The sequence below is a fragment of the Serinus canaria genome, chromosome 2 (genome assembly GCF_022539315.1).
Source record: "Serinus canaria isolate serCan28SL12 chromosome 2, serCan2020, whole genome shotgun sequence".
Classification (NCBI taxonomy): Eukaryota; Metazoa; Chordata; class Aves; order Passeriformes; family Fringillidae; genus Serinus; species Serinus canaria.
Window position 1 is genome coordinate 93,939,502 of NC_066315.1, and position 14,457 is coordinate 93,953,958.

The following is a 14,457-nucleotide window of genomic DNA, read 5'->3' on the forward strand; positions in this document are numbered from 1 at the left end:
AACAAGAGACAAGCAACCTATGACCTTAAGGTGCAAGCTACAACCTACACTATTTCCTGCTAGCAATATCTTACTTTCAGTTTTTTCCTGGATCACAACAGCGAAATTTACCTTTATTTTCAGAGTCTCCATTTTATAGTCTGAAAGGAGTAGAAAGAAGCAGCAAAGAAGTAAAACCTTGCACTGGTTCTCATAGTGCAGCTGGTGAGTTGGATGAGCCTGGCAGGAGCAACAACCAAGCTACACCAGGTAGAGGTCTGCAGACACTGTCTCAGGAGCACCAGGGAGGCTGGCAAAGACCTGAAGTCCAGAGATGCTCTTATGTGCCCCAGGTGATGCTGCACTCTTGCTTTGAGGAAACCACCAAGGCCATGTGTTCAAAGATAAGCCTTTATTTAGTCTTCAGCTAAGTTTATTCACCAGAAAAGTCTCTCTCTTGGCAATTCTTTAACTACAGCCCATGAGGACTATGTATATGTATTGCAAGCAATTCCCACAACAATACAAATAAGTAATGTTTATAACGTCATTGGTTCTCTACAGTGATTCAGGTTTAAAGGTAGTCACAGTTTAAAAAACCTTCACAGGAAGATCTTTTAGTGAACTAGATTAGTCTGGCATACACAGACAGCAGAGGGTATTTCCAAAATATGCATAAAAAGCCAAAAATAGTAGAAAGATATTACCTACACACTCTCCTGCCACACACTCAAAAAAGGTACATGAGCAAAAAGAACTACAAAGTATGAATTTTAGGGATCTGTTGGACATTGATATCATTCATTATTTTGATATAGTTTTATTTGCAATAGAGACAAACAATGAGGAACAAGAGAAAGAATTAGAAGATTGATGCTCTAAGGCAAACATATCCTTAAAATTCCAGACTCAAAAGAGCAAAGGCTGCAAATAAGTTGCCAGTGTATGGAATTTATGTCAGATCATTAACAGGAAAAAAGAAAAAGGGAAAGGAATGGCTGAACCAAGCAGCAAGGATCCTCTAAGGGATTGGATGGTCTCATGGCACAAAATCTGCACTCAATTCCCAAAATTCAACATTCCAAAATCACTCATGTTTGTATCTACCTGGAATGTTAGCTTCTCAACTAGCATGAGACAGGCCCTAAGCTAGAGAAAAAAAGCGAGCACAAGTCCTAAGCCCAGAAAACAAGAGCTACTAAATATGGCAACCGAGCGAAAAGACACTGACTCTGCAGAGCTGCTACCACACCATTTACTGCTCACAAAGCTGAGAAGGCTCATTCTTGTACCTGGGACACACCTGCAGTGTGAGCACCCCAAAGGAGGCACCCAAGCAAAGCCTCCTACTCCTCCAAACCTTCTACAGCTGCTCCATAACTTGGCGTCCACCAGTCCCAAAAACAAAGCCTGCTCATTGCCTGCATGTCTCATGCAGGGATTAGGAAACTTTTATGAAGAGTCACTAAAATTCACATTCACTTTAGGAATAGTTTTATACTTCATGTCAAAAAATGCACAGACTATGATATTATTTCATTTGAATTCACTGCTTTTATTAGAATTTATGATCAAAATATATTCATTACAAAAATATATATTGAACAAACACAAGAAAACATTTATTAATTGTCCTACCTGGCTGCTCTTATTCAGTGGAAGGTCATAAAAAAATCATTTTACAAAGTACTAAAATTTGGAGGAATACTGTCCTCAAAATGTGCCTTTCAATTATCCCTATTTTGAATGACTGGTATGACTGTATTTGCTACACATTTTAACATTGCTTGATCCAGTCAGCTCACTAAATCATTAAAAATATACGTGAATGAGCTTCAGTTTGACCTGCAGTGACTCCTGTATGTACTCTCAAAATTAACACAAGCACTGAACGCTACTAATCTTCAACTTGTAAAAACTGATCAAAGAATACTGCCCTGTAATTCACTACAAACTAAAATCATAGCGCTGAACTGTGCATTTTTAAACAAGTGGTTTAAAGCTCTAGATTTAAAATGCAAAGTTTCCATTATATTTAATAATTAAAATGCATGCTGTGTTATGGTTACATTTGGTGACTGGATTAGTAGTAACCCAACTGAGTTAAACAATGCCTTTTTCCTATTAGAGTTCATATTACCATATTGTCTATTTGTTTAAGAAAAGGAAGAAAAAAAGCACAGCAAGGAAGAAGGAATAAAAAAGAAATATGAATATCAAACATACTGAAAGACAGTGAGAACCAAGACAGCAAGAAGACCTGGTATCAGCAAAATATAGGCTAGCTGAAAGCAGAAAAGCTGAAATATTTGTGCATTTAAAGTATGAAAACTTTTAATAAAAAGAATATTCTCCCTTTGTCAATAAGGGTTCTCATTCAAAGTAAAGGGAATAAAACTCAGTTTGTTTTCCTAGATGCAGTTGCTACAAATTGAGGGAATACAGACATCACTGTCAAAGAGCAGACTCTTTCAGGCTGTCAACTTCTTAATCAGGTCTGACTTCACTGGAAAGTGTGAAATTATGTAATTATTTATGCTTTACAATTCTGATGGTTTAAACAAATCCAGCACTATGAACATCATTTTTAATAATGCAAAATTCCTACTGCGATTTTGTTTTAGGGATTATACCTTTTCTTCTTTTCTGTGCTTTCTAGGTGGTTTATTCAAACAAAATTTAAACATTATGTGAAGTATTTCTTTTCTCCCAAAACAGAACCCATAGAGCTTAGTAACGTAACTCACAAGGATGAAAAATAACTGAAAAATAAAGTAAAAATCAAATCATGGCCACAGTGACATCAACTGAAGTTTTCTCAGCACTGTCACTTATATTGCCACCCAAAACTCTCTAGTGGCAAGACTAAAGACCTTTGAGTACTTACAACAAATGTATAAATAAAATATTATTTGAGCCCATAAAAATACATACTCCTTATATTCCTGCACTTCCATAAAATATTTAAGTATAAACTTCAGAGATTAACTTTGTTTTCATTTCAAGTATATTTTAATTATCTTGGTACCAGCAGCACATACAAAGACAAGCTTGTGTGCCTGAAAGCTGGCTAACTTCTCCCTCTATCATAGCTGACCTAATGTATTGCCTCTGCCTGTAAGTGACCTCCTCAGAAACCCATCCCCTGATAGGGTAAATACCCTTAGCATACAAAATACAAAGGTAGGCATTCTCCAAAATAAAAGTTTATTTAACACTCCTCTCCAAAATTACACTTTACTGAAATCAGCAACATCTAAACTCATGATGATGTGAATGAAAAAGACAAAGCATTCCTGCAAGTCAACCTCCACCAGCAAAGTTCAGCACATTATTTTCCTGGAAATGGAATGAACCTGAATAGCCTGACAGAGGAAGCAAAATGCATGGTCAGGTTTTCACTTGTCCTCTCCAAACAACAGCTTCTGTGCCCAATGACCTTGTACCCGGGAAGGATTTTTGGGGTTTGACAGAAAGAGCTCCTCGTATCTCACCAGATGTCTGCTCCAGAGCAGCTGAAGGTCAATGCCAAACCTTTGTCAACTTTCTCTTCAGTCTCTTCCTCCCCCTTCCCTCCTCAGGTTGCCATCACTGTTGAAAACTAATTGGGTGACACAAAGAAAAGGAGACAGGGAACAAAGCCTGTATACAACCCTCTGCAGATATCAGAGGCACTCACAAAGAAGTCAAAGCAATACTTGCCAAGAATTTCTGAGCTACCTAGATTTAGAATGGCACTCACATTCACAAGTCTCCATTTTTACACTCAAAGTCTAATGAGAAACAACTAAAGAAAAAAAGAGGGTATTTTTTTCATATAACATATCTGCCAAGATCCAAGTACACACAAGTAACAACATTATATTGTAAAACCTCTGCTCAAGAACCAACCTGTTTTCTGAGGTAGGATTTGGACGAAAAAAAATTTAAAATCCAATTTTATTTCTTTGATTGTGTATGCAAAAATTATGAAATTGAGAGCTTGTGTCGGGTTCTGATTTTGATCATTTTGACACAAATTGAAAAAATTCTGTTAAACTAAATGGAAATATTCTGATTTACAGTCAGGTAAATAACATCAAATTCTAGTCCCAGGTTTTCTTTCCTTCCTGATTAAATTACATTAATGTACACTCAAAACAAAGCAACTACTGCTATCCCTGTTGGTTTTTCAGAAGAATAATTTATCTGTTAAAAAATACTACCTGGACATAAACATGAAGTCACAAGGGTTCTTCACATGCCTGCCATCTATCTGAAGCCTTACAATAAAGAGGCTTTTAGCATTATCATAGTAAGTGGACACCAACATATCATCCTAAATGTAGAGAAGAAGTCAACCTGCTCTGTGAGGACCTATATGCCATAGTTTCTCCCTAAAATACTTTTTATTGACCTGATACATATATGAGACAGCAAAACCCACAACACTCTGTCTTCTTACGCAGAATCGACCTGAAAAAGGCTCAACAACTAAATATACTGCATCTTCACATTCTTGCTAAAAGGTTTGACATAGTAGTCATTGCCATATTATTCCTAATTAGCAGTTTAAACTTGTTAACAAGAACAGTTTATTTAAGGTAAACAGGAATTATCTTTCCATTGTATAGGTAGGACTTGTAAATAGGACAGCTCATAAATTCTAAGATGAGAGCAACTAGGAAACTATTCATTAAGGCTTGGGTTATAAATGCAAAACATGAAGCATAACATGCTTAAAGAAGATGGTTTTATTTTTAAAAGCATTCATTAAGCTCTCATCTCAAGCTTCAGACTTGTAAATAATTTAAAATGAAAATGCGAACAACAGGCAGGGAAAACAAACAAATGCAATTCAAATCAGTCCATTGTTGTACCAATAAAACTCAGAACAACAGAAACTAAGTTGGCAGATTCTGAAGACAACATCCAGAAAACATCTTTATGTACTGTATCTTTGAACTTACATGTTGTGTTACCACTGGCTCCAATTAAAAAAAAAAAAAACCCAAAAAAAACCCCCAAAAAACCCAAAAAAAACCAAAAAAAATCAACACCCCCAAAAAAAAACCCACCACACATTACCACATTAGCTCTGTCTTGTAACAGCAGGCTTTGCCCACTAAAGGATACACATGCTGAACTAGTAATTTTTGGTATTCATTGCAATTCATTCTGGAGATGCCAAAGCAAACAAACAAGCTGCAGTTTATCAATGTTTTTAGATTTTATATTTATCCATTCTGACTTTTCAGAAATGTGTATTCTATTAACAATTTATATGACATAACCCAAGAATAATCTTCCCTTTAAAGATTAAGGTAAACCTCAGTTAGCCTCACATGGGGAGCATGGGAAGAAACAGCCTTTACTTCACAGTCATTGAAAATTAAAAGAAGACAAAAGTAACAAATCAAACCAAAAACCAAATCACAAGGATCACTGCTGTTCTGACTGTGTATTCAGTGTCCCAAATCCAATGTCAATACACTGCTGCAGAAAGCATGTCACACACCAAGGAACCAGGAAAGTGCAACATTTTGCCTTTGCTGAACGTATGGAGTTTTCTATCCTTTTCTCAAGGACTTAGAACAATCCAACTTAAATATCCAATGTCACGTAAACATTCAATGGAAGACAAGCATGCAACTGGAATTTCTTTCTCCATGTGAAAAGACCACATAGCATTGCAAGATGCAGAAGTGCCATATTCCCATGCCACGGCTCTTGCGCAGAAAGATGTGCCTAGATGCTGGCTATTCCAGGAACGTCAGACGTGCTCCTCGGACACTTTTCACTTACTGGCTGCACCCCATGCATGAGGAAACCTGACATTTGTCAGTCACACAGGATTTCCTACAGGGCTGCAGAACATTGAGCAGGAAACCTGGCAAACCCAGTGAGCTCTGAGCATACAGCAGGATGAGATCAGCTGCAGCACACACAGCCAGCACAGGGCTTTCCAGAGGCACCAACCCTCCAGGCACTACAAGAGCAGCAAGTCTGATGCCTCCACATGTGAACCAAGATTGAAAGGTCACCCCTGTCCCTGCTTCTCCCTCCAATACAGAAGTGGGTGGTGCCAACATGCTAGACATCACCAGTGCAGATAAAGTAAGTCTCTTCCTGATTAGGAGTGCTAAAGCCAACTCTGACTGCACTATCTCCTGTTCACAGCAAATGTCTACAGCAAACATTAAAATAAATCCAATCTAACCCATTGAATTGAAACAGGTGAAGGTCACAGGCTCTTCCAGAGGGAGCCCAAGCTTGAAAACCTGACTAAAGAGAGAGCTCACGTACATAAAGCCATACCAGAGCTCTTGAGGCCATCCAAATGGCAACACAACAATCTGTCTTTGATTAAATCAAAACTCCTGTCAGGACATCCACAAGCTTTTCTGGAATGTTCTCAAACTTCTTGCTGGAACGTTTCCTACAGAAAAGCAACAGTATGGATTCCATAAAAAAAAAATCACATAAAACAATGATTTCTGCATAAAATGATGGTTTCGTGGTACTATTCTGGTAAGTTTTGTTATCCCTTATAATTCCAGTGGATTTTAACATTTGTATGTATTTTTTATGTCATGCTACCTATATCTTTGAGAACTTTTGAAATTCCAAAGATGGGGCTAAGGACAGCAAGAAACTCTACAACTACAGCGAGAGAAAGAAATAACAGCTAGGAAAGCATCTATATATGCACTTGTAGCAAAAAAGAAACTATAGAGACATATACATTCAGATCTATACACTGAAATACTGTGTATTCTAACTCTGTACATCTCCCCCTGGGCCACTGCATACCTCACACACAGGTAACAACTTGTATGTCTGAACTCAGAAAGACAGAGGCAATTAAAATTTATGCCTGCACCACTAAGGACCAAGAAAACCTAAACACCCATGGCCTCACAGCCCAGTTAAACAAAACCCATAAGACAGTAGTTCAGTAGTAGGCCAGACTACAGAGAAGAAAGGTCAGCCTGTTGTAAAACAAGCAAACAAAACAAAACAAAGCAAAAAAAAAAAAAAAAAAATTAGCAATCAACAGCTCTGCTAACACAGGACTGGAAAGCAGTCACAATCATGCAAACAAGCGTTTTACTTTTGGAACACCGGTTTCTAAAAGGCACTTAGGTAACTTCTTTCTTTGTAAGGATGTATGTGAATTGGGTAGTAGGTACTGCAATTTTCCTTTCCCTACTGAGGAAAACAGATAGCTAGGTTTCTTTCTGCTATAAAGCTATAGATTGTGGACATAAGTTTGGTACACAACTTCTTTCATCTTCACTTGTTGAAGAACTGAGATTAAGTAAAATATGAAAACTCCCACATGCATTTAACATAACCACCTACAATAGGCTACAGACTGTCCTGTAACTACTGACTCTACTCTGGCAGATGGCAGAAACAGGATTAACAGCATTCACAACTGCAGAGCAGGAAAGCATGTATGATTCCCCTCTTTTAAATATACAACTCCTTTCTGCAAAAAGTCACCTTCGGAACTTCCGCAGGCGAGAAATTGGAAATTACAGGAATGTCTTTTTACATTTTTTGCTTCTTCACTAGTTTTAGACACACATGCTAACAAACAATTCAGTTTATACGTTAACACAGCCCATAATGACCAAAAATATAAAAAATTATAGTTTGAAAGTACATATAGACATATTTAAACTTTCATACATGTTTGCGTAACCATGTAAGAATGTCCACTGCAAAAGCAAACAGACCAAAGATAAAACCTCTAATGTTACTGAAGAGATTTTGCATGAACTTTGACACCACGGGCCAGGCAAGATCTAAGCAGTTTGCAGTGCCAGGTCCCATGCAACCCTACTCCTAACACATTCTCTCCAAGACATCCATGTTGGCAACTCTATGCTTGTTAGTACTAAACATTGTACTTGCCTGAGAGAAGTTGGCATCTTCTCCCAGGCAATCAGTGACAGGACAAGAGAACACAAGTCCTAAGCTGCACCAGGGGAAGTTTAGGCTGCACATGAGGAAGAGTTTCTTAATATGTGATTAGATATTGGAATGGACTGCTCAGGGAGGTGATGGAGTCCCTGGAGGTGTTTAAGGAAAGACTGAACTCAGCACTTAGTGCCATGGTCTAATTGACATGGTGGTGTTGGGTCAGAGATTGGACTTGATATCAAAGGTCCTTTGAGAAAGAACACGAGTGGATTCTGTGGTCACTGGTGAGGCACAGTGCTCATTTCCTTCATGTCTTTGTGTCAACCAAGAACTGCTGTCATTGCTTCTGCTCTTTCCACTCCTGCTGCACGGGAGAAGCAGTGTCCCATGCCTGGGCTGCTGGCCAAGGCTGCAGAGTGATGCAGCTGCACCTCAGGCAGCGGTGGCAGCGCTGGGTGGCTGTGTTACCCCAAGGTGGCAAGGCCAACACAAAGCAAGACCTTTCTGGGGTAGAAAAATAACCACAAATACTGAGCTGGGCAGCTGCTGACAATCTGTCAAAGTGAAAGCACCATTTCCATTTGACTCCTCACACAACACAGAGCGCAGGAGAGAGACCACTCTGCCACATGCCCGGTTTTGAGAACAGCTGAAGTAAACACAGCCACTACATCTGTTCAATCACATCATCTTGTCTTTCTCCCCAAGCTTTCAAAAGAATAAGTTATACTCCAGATTTCAATCTAAAAAGTCAACTTTTTAGTACCTTTAACATGCACCATAATAACAAGACATTAATTTCAATGAATGACTAGACCAAGGGTATTTGAAACCAGTGTTTTTATTTGACTTGGTGGGATCATCCATCCAATGAAACCTTTCTGTTTTCCTGAGGAAAAGAATATTTAAATTCTAAATCATATTAGGAAATTCAAACATAAGAGCCACCAAACAATTCCAGTTGAACCACATTTCATGTGCCAGTCTGTCTGTAAATTCCACCTCATGTGCAAAACCCCAACACTATACACAGTCAAAAAATTGAAAAAAAATAATAGGCAAAGCAAAGCCACCTCATTCTAATGTTGTGCACACTAACAAGAAAATGCTGTTCTTCACTACAAAAGGTTGGGTTTAATGGAATACTGCGACTAACATCTCCTTCACACACATTCTATCTCCAAGTAATGTTTGTCTATAGAGACAACACAGGTTAAGTTTTAAAAGCATTTCTATCAAAGAAAACTCTCATGCAAATAAATTAGAAATCTTTGATGCTGTTACTATACAATAGTTCCTACAGAAGAATGATAGTAAAGGATTTAACTCAAGTCGTTTGAATTATATTTCCCAAAATGCTAATAAAACTGACATGTTTGAACATACTGAAAAAGTCACAGTCCATCATCATCCTGTCACATCAGTGCATTTAACTTTTTCTAAAATGTATGGATTATACAATTACTGCCAGGCTCCATATTTTATATATAAAAGCTACAATCTGATTATATGTCCATGCTGAAATAATTTATGAAATAAGGACAGAATGACTGCAATGTTACTTCCATGATGAATGTAACTTGCTGTGAATAGCATAGGAGATTGCAAGAGAGACCCAACTGAAGCCTGTAATTGTCTTCATCTTTCATGAAGAGGTGTGACCTGGGAAAAATATAGATCCCAACATCCAAAGCTCCAGCCTCATACAAACATCTTGATTACTCATGTTCTGATAGAGAAATGGAAAATTTATAGTCTTCACATACCACACCTTTGGGGTATTAAGGTGAGAATCACAGGGAATTACATGCAGTGTTTAAATTGTATGTTAGCCTGTTTTTCACCACCAGAAAATCCACCACTGCCACTCTTACCCTTGCACTTTGGGTATTCCATTATTTATCACTCCCTAGGTGTTACCACCACCCAGAGTATCATATGGATGAGCACGAGCATGTGACAAAGCCAAGGTCTTGTGAGTCTGCATCTGTACAATTACACAAAGCAGTAGAGAGGGCACAGGAAAACAGAAACAAAACCTTTAACTTTATAAATTCTAAGATCACTACTAGCCACTGCACTCACATCACAAATGTTTTTTTCCTTCTCCTAACATTACATTTAATATTAACATTGTGGTCCACGGGCCACACTAGTTATTTGAAGGAGCAACAGGAAACCTTTCACAACAGCTCAAAGTAAACAAGACAGGACACAGACTCATAGAAAGGCTTGGGTTGGAAGGGACCTTAAAGATCACCTAGTGCCAACACCTTCTGCAAGAGCCAGCTGCTCAGAGTCTCATCCAACCTGGCCTTGGAACAATTACAGGGATAGAGCATCCACAGCCTCTTTGGGCAACCTGTGCCAGTACCTTTCCACTAGTACCACTGCCAGTACTTCACACTAAACAATTTCTTCTATATAAAGGATACATAGATGATAACCTATCCCTCAAAGGCCACCTAGCAGTTCTGGTTTCACAATCTTTCCTTCTGAAGACAGATGCACCCTCAGAAGTGCATTAACATTTCTATGTTTTTTATGGGAACTTGCTTTCCCTGCCACCATCTGACAGGTTCCCTAGGGGTCTACTCTGACTCCTTATATCAAAGCCACGTCAAAAATCAGACGACTGTGAGAGCACACGAGGTGCTCATGATTCAAGAGAACGACCTCTAGAGGAAGCCAGTAGTCCTGTGAGGAATAGCTGAGGGATTGTTTAGCCTGGAGCAGGCTCAAGGGAGACCTTATCATTCTCTACAACGATCTAAAAGTATGGTGAGGCCAGGTGCGGGTCAGCATCTTCTTCCAGGCAACAGCTTGAGAGGACAAAAGCCTTAAGTTGCACCAGGGGAAGTTTAGGCTGCGTATGAGGAAGAAATATTTTACTGAAAGTGTGATTAGACTTTGGAATGCATTGCCCAGGGAAGTGACAGAGTCACTGTTCCTGAAGGTGTTCAATGAAAGACTGGATGTGGCACACAGTGCTACCTGTTCACAAAATGGTGTTCGCTCTATCAGAGGTCCCTTCCAACCTACTTCTGTAATTCTGTGACTGCTCTGCCTGGTGACTGAAGCAGAATAAAGGGAAAGTAGCAACAACCCTTCCTTTATCCCTTACAAGAGCCACGTACAGAGCTCCTGCAATCACGTGTGTTCCTCCCTCACCGTCAACCGCTGCACTTCCCAAAGCTCATCCCCGCTCATTTTCTACAGCAACCTTCGGGAAAGGAGGGGGAAGTAAGAAACTGGGGGTCCGGGCAGCTGAAACCACTCAGGGTAGCAGCAAACTCCGCACGCCGCCACTCCCCAGCGCCCTTTCCGGCCGGCCCCGCCCCACGGCGCCACGCCTGCGCAGGGGGCACCGCGGAAACAGTCCCTGCTCGGCGGTTCGGGGGTGCCGCCCGGGGCCGTCCCTGCGGGGCGGCGGCTCCAGGCGGCCGGAACCCACCAACACCGCCGCCGTCGTGCCCCGCTGTCTCCTCAGGCGGCAGCCCCGCCCGGCCGGGCCCCGCGCGTGCGCACCGGCCCCAGGGAGCTGGGCGGAGGGGGACACAGGGAACAGGGGAGGAGGCCGGAGCACGCGCCAGCCGGAACCGCGCAACGCGGTGGTGGCTCGCGCAGATCCCACCCTGCCCGGTTCTCTCTCTCCCTCCTTCCCTCCCTCTGTCCACGTTGCCCTCGTCTGTGCCCTCTCCTTTCACCGACGCCGCCCGCCTGCTGCACAGCGGCAGACCCCCACGGCCCCGGGGCCGGCTGCGGCAACCAATGAGCGCAAGAGGCGCTCTTCCCGCCCTCAGCGCCGCGGCCAATCGGCGAGCAGCTTGGGAGGAAGCAGACACGGGATTGGCTCGGCCGGTGCGCCACAACCCGCTCGCCCGCCCACCCAAAAAAAAAAAAAAAAAAAAAAAAAAAAAAAAAACGACGGCAGCGCAGAGGCCCAAAAAGCCCGAGGGGAGACGGCGACGCGGCGACCCCGTGAGCCCCCCTCGCGAGGGCCGAGGCAGCGGCTTGCCTCGCGCCGCTGGGCAGAGAGACGGGCCGGCCGCGCCGCGGCGGACAGCGCTTACCGCGCGGGGGGAGCCGAGCGCCTCCGCTTGTGCTGAGCCGTGTCACCAGTGGCGCGCCGTAGATCCGCCGCGCTGCGTCACGCCCGGCGCGCGGGGGGGGGCGGGGGCGAGGCGCGCTCCCGTGACGCGGCGGCGCCGGCGGGCGGGAGCCGGTGCGGCGGCGCCGCTCGTTCCGCTGCGGCCGCGAGGGACCGCGCGCCCAACGGCTGCCGCCGCGCGCGCACGCACGCTCCGGCGCCATCTTGCCCTGCCCCGAGAGCGCCCCTGGCCCCCCACACCCCGGGAAGGGACGGTCCCCAAAGGAAGGACAAAGCCCGAGGGTTTTCCCGGGATGTGCGTGCCAGTGAGGCCGCACCTTCGTGTGTCTGCCGGACGAGAGCAGACCCGCAGGAGCCAGCGGGTGCGGGTGTGGGGCTTCCCGAAGCTGCCCGTTCCTTGGTGCGTGGTGCAGCCCGGCCTGCCGGTGGCCTCAGCCCCTAGGGCAGCCCCCGCGCTGGGTTGCGCAGGGTAACCTTGGGCCGCACAGGGCTGTGCATAAAGCTGTGCTTCACATTATCACCCTGCATCGCGCCGCAGCGACTTTTGGATCTGGTCCTTGGGAATCTTGTTCTGGAGGAGGAGGGGGAAGCAAGTCCTTGACGCACAGCCCGCAGCCGTTCGCTAGCGTTATCAGTCGAGAGGTGTCGACGGTCCAAGCTATATTAAAACACCTTTCAGGGAGTGCAGTTCAAGAGAGAAACAGTTGAAAAAGGCAAGAGGGAGGCAATTTGTAAAGTATTTCATATTTTATAAACTCATGAAACTGTGATGATGAAACCCTAAGTGTTCTTTCCCTCTTCTTAAGCCAAGTCACATGATAAAGTATAATGTCAAAGGAAAGAAGCAACGTGTGAAGAGTCTTCAGATGCCTGTGGTGAAATGCAGTTGCTTTTTCACAGTGTCCTTTGATTTTTAAAATGCAGGTTTCCCATTTATCTCTTGATGACACAACATTTTTTAGTAGACTGTATCTTAGTTAAACAGCTTTTAGCATTCTTCAAGGGTGTGGCACAGAGAAAAGGAGAGAATACCTCTTGGAGAATAGGTTTGCAGTTCATTGACTTTCCAGTGGCACAGTGTGCAGGAGTTTACCAACTAGAAGTGACAGTTCACAGTGCTATTCCGCCGGTTAGTCACTGGCTAATCTGCTAAATTTACAGTATAGCAATGCCAATTCTCTTGTGGGTTCTAAAGACTGTAAGAATGGGTTAAAACCAAAAGCAGTTGCTGTGGCCTGAGGCCTTCATTGAAGCAAAGTGGAGCACCCCAGACTTTACCAGTGTCTTGGAAAAGATCTGAAATAAATGAGCAAAATTTAAAACAGCAAAGTACCACATAGGACATTGGTGAGAGAGGGCTATCTCCTTGTCCTGTACCTAAGGGTTATAGTACAGAATTTAATTGTTCTGTGTATAATAGGAAATCCACATAGAATATGGCTAAATTTGTAATAAAGATATCTGTTAGATTTTAGATACATATTTAGATTTAATCGTGTGAAGTCACTGGCAGTTATAAGACTAATACAATTACGAACAATCTGATTGTTGTGGATATTTTTCAGCATGGGGAAAAGAGGTAAAACAACCTTTTGATGTCCTTGAAGCTCAGTTTCTCTGCAGTTTATAAATTCCTTTCATATGGCTTTAAAGATTTGTAGATTTGGTCTCAAGTAACAGCAAGTGAACCTGCCTGGTCCATCTGTTATTTCATCATTTGTTTACTGAGAGGAAATACACTGGATAAGAAGACACAACCGTGCTGGAGTCTTACAAGATGAAACATTTCTAACGACACGAAGAGAGGCAACATATTTTTGGAATAGCCTGAAGAGGGAGCCATTGGTATGGGACAAGTAGCAACCAAGGCAGAATCACTGTTAATCTAAGAAAAACAATCAAACCTGTACCAAAAATAATTAATTTTCTTTTGCAGTTACAAGCTGTATTTATTAAATGTTTACATCTGTACATTTAATGTTCTGGCTTAGGTATATACAGGGTTCTAAAGTTGTGCTGAAAGTGGTTCTGTGTTCTGAAATAGTTCCACTAATGAAAATATATTAGAATGCAAGCTGAATAAATCAATGAGTAATTAACAAGAATTAGTTAATAGATTAGTTTATCAATGGATTGTAAATATAGACTTTATTTATTGTCTAACAGAATATGACACTAGGAATGATTCTGCAGTTGCTATGTTTCTACCACACCAAAATACTGATTTTGCTAGAATTGTTACTCATTCCAAGAGTAGTACTAGCACTTTACTTAGCTGTGTAACTTGAAACTCTCCCTACCTTTCCTACTTAATATTCTGTGTTTGCTCCTGTACAGAAAACACACAGCTTTGTAATTACTAGTACCAGAAGTCAGACATTCAGTAGGATAAAGGCAGTCACCATAATACTACTTACCAAATCTGAATCATGGGATTTCCCATCAGATTTGTTTAG

General features: G+C 42.1%; 1 protein-coding gene across 3 annotated transcripts in view; it reads right to left on the reverse strand.

Annotated features, from left to right (window-relative positions):
* ZNF407 (zinc finger protein 407) overlaps positions 1-12,052 on the reverse strand; it is a 335,275-nt gene extending 323,223 nt beyond the window's left edge. For 2 of the 3 annotated variants that reach the window (XM_050970659.1, XM_050970661.1), the window contains exon 1: positions 11,964-12,034. The gene's annotated coding sequence lies outside the window, so the exon portion shown is untranslated. Of the gene's footprint in view, positions 1-11,963 lie in introns of all 3 variants that reach the window. The other variant, XM_050970660.1, reaches the window with a different exon arrangement.
* Positions 12,053-14,457: the final 2,405 nt, after the last annotated feature.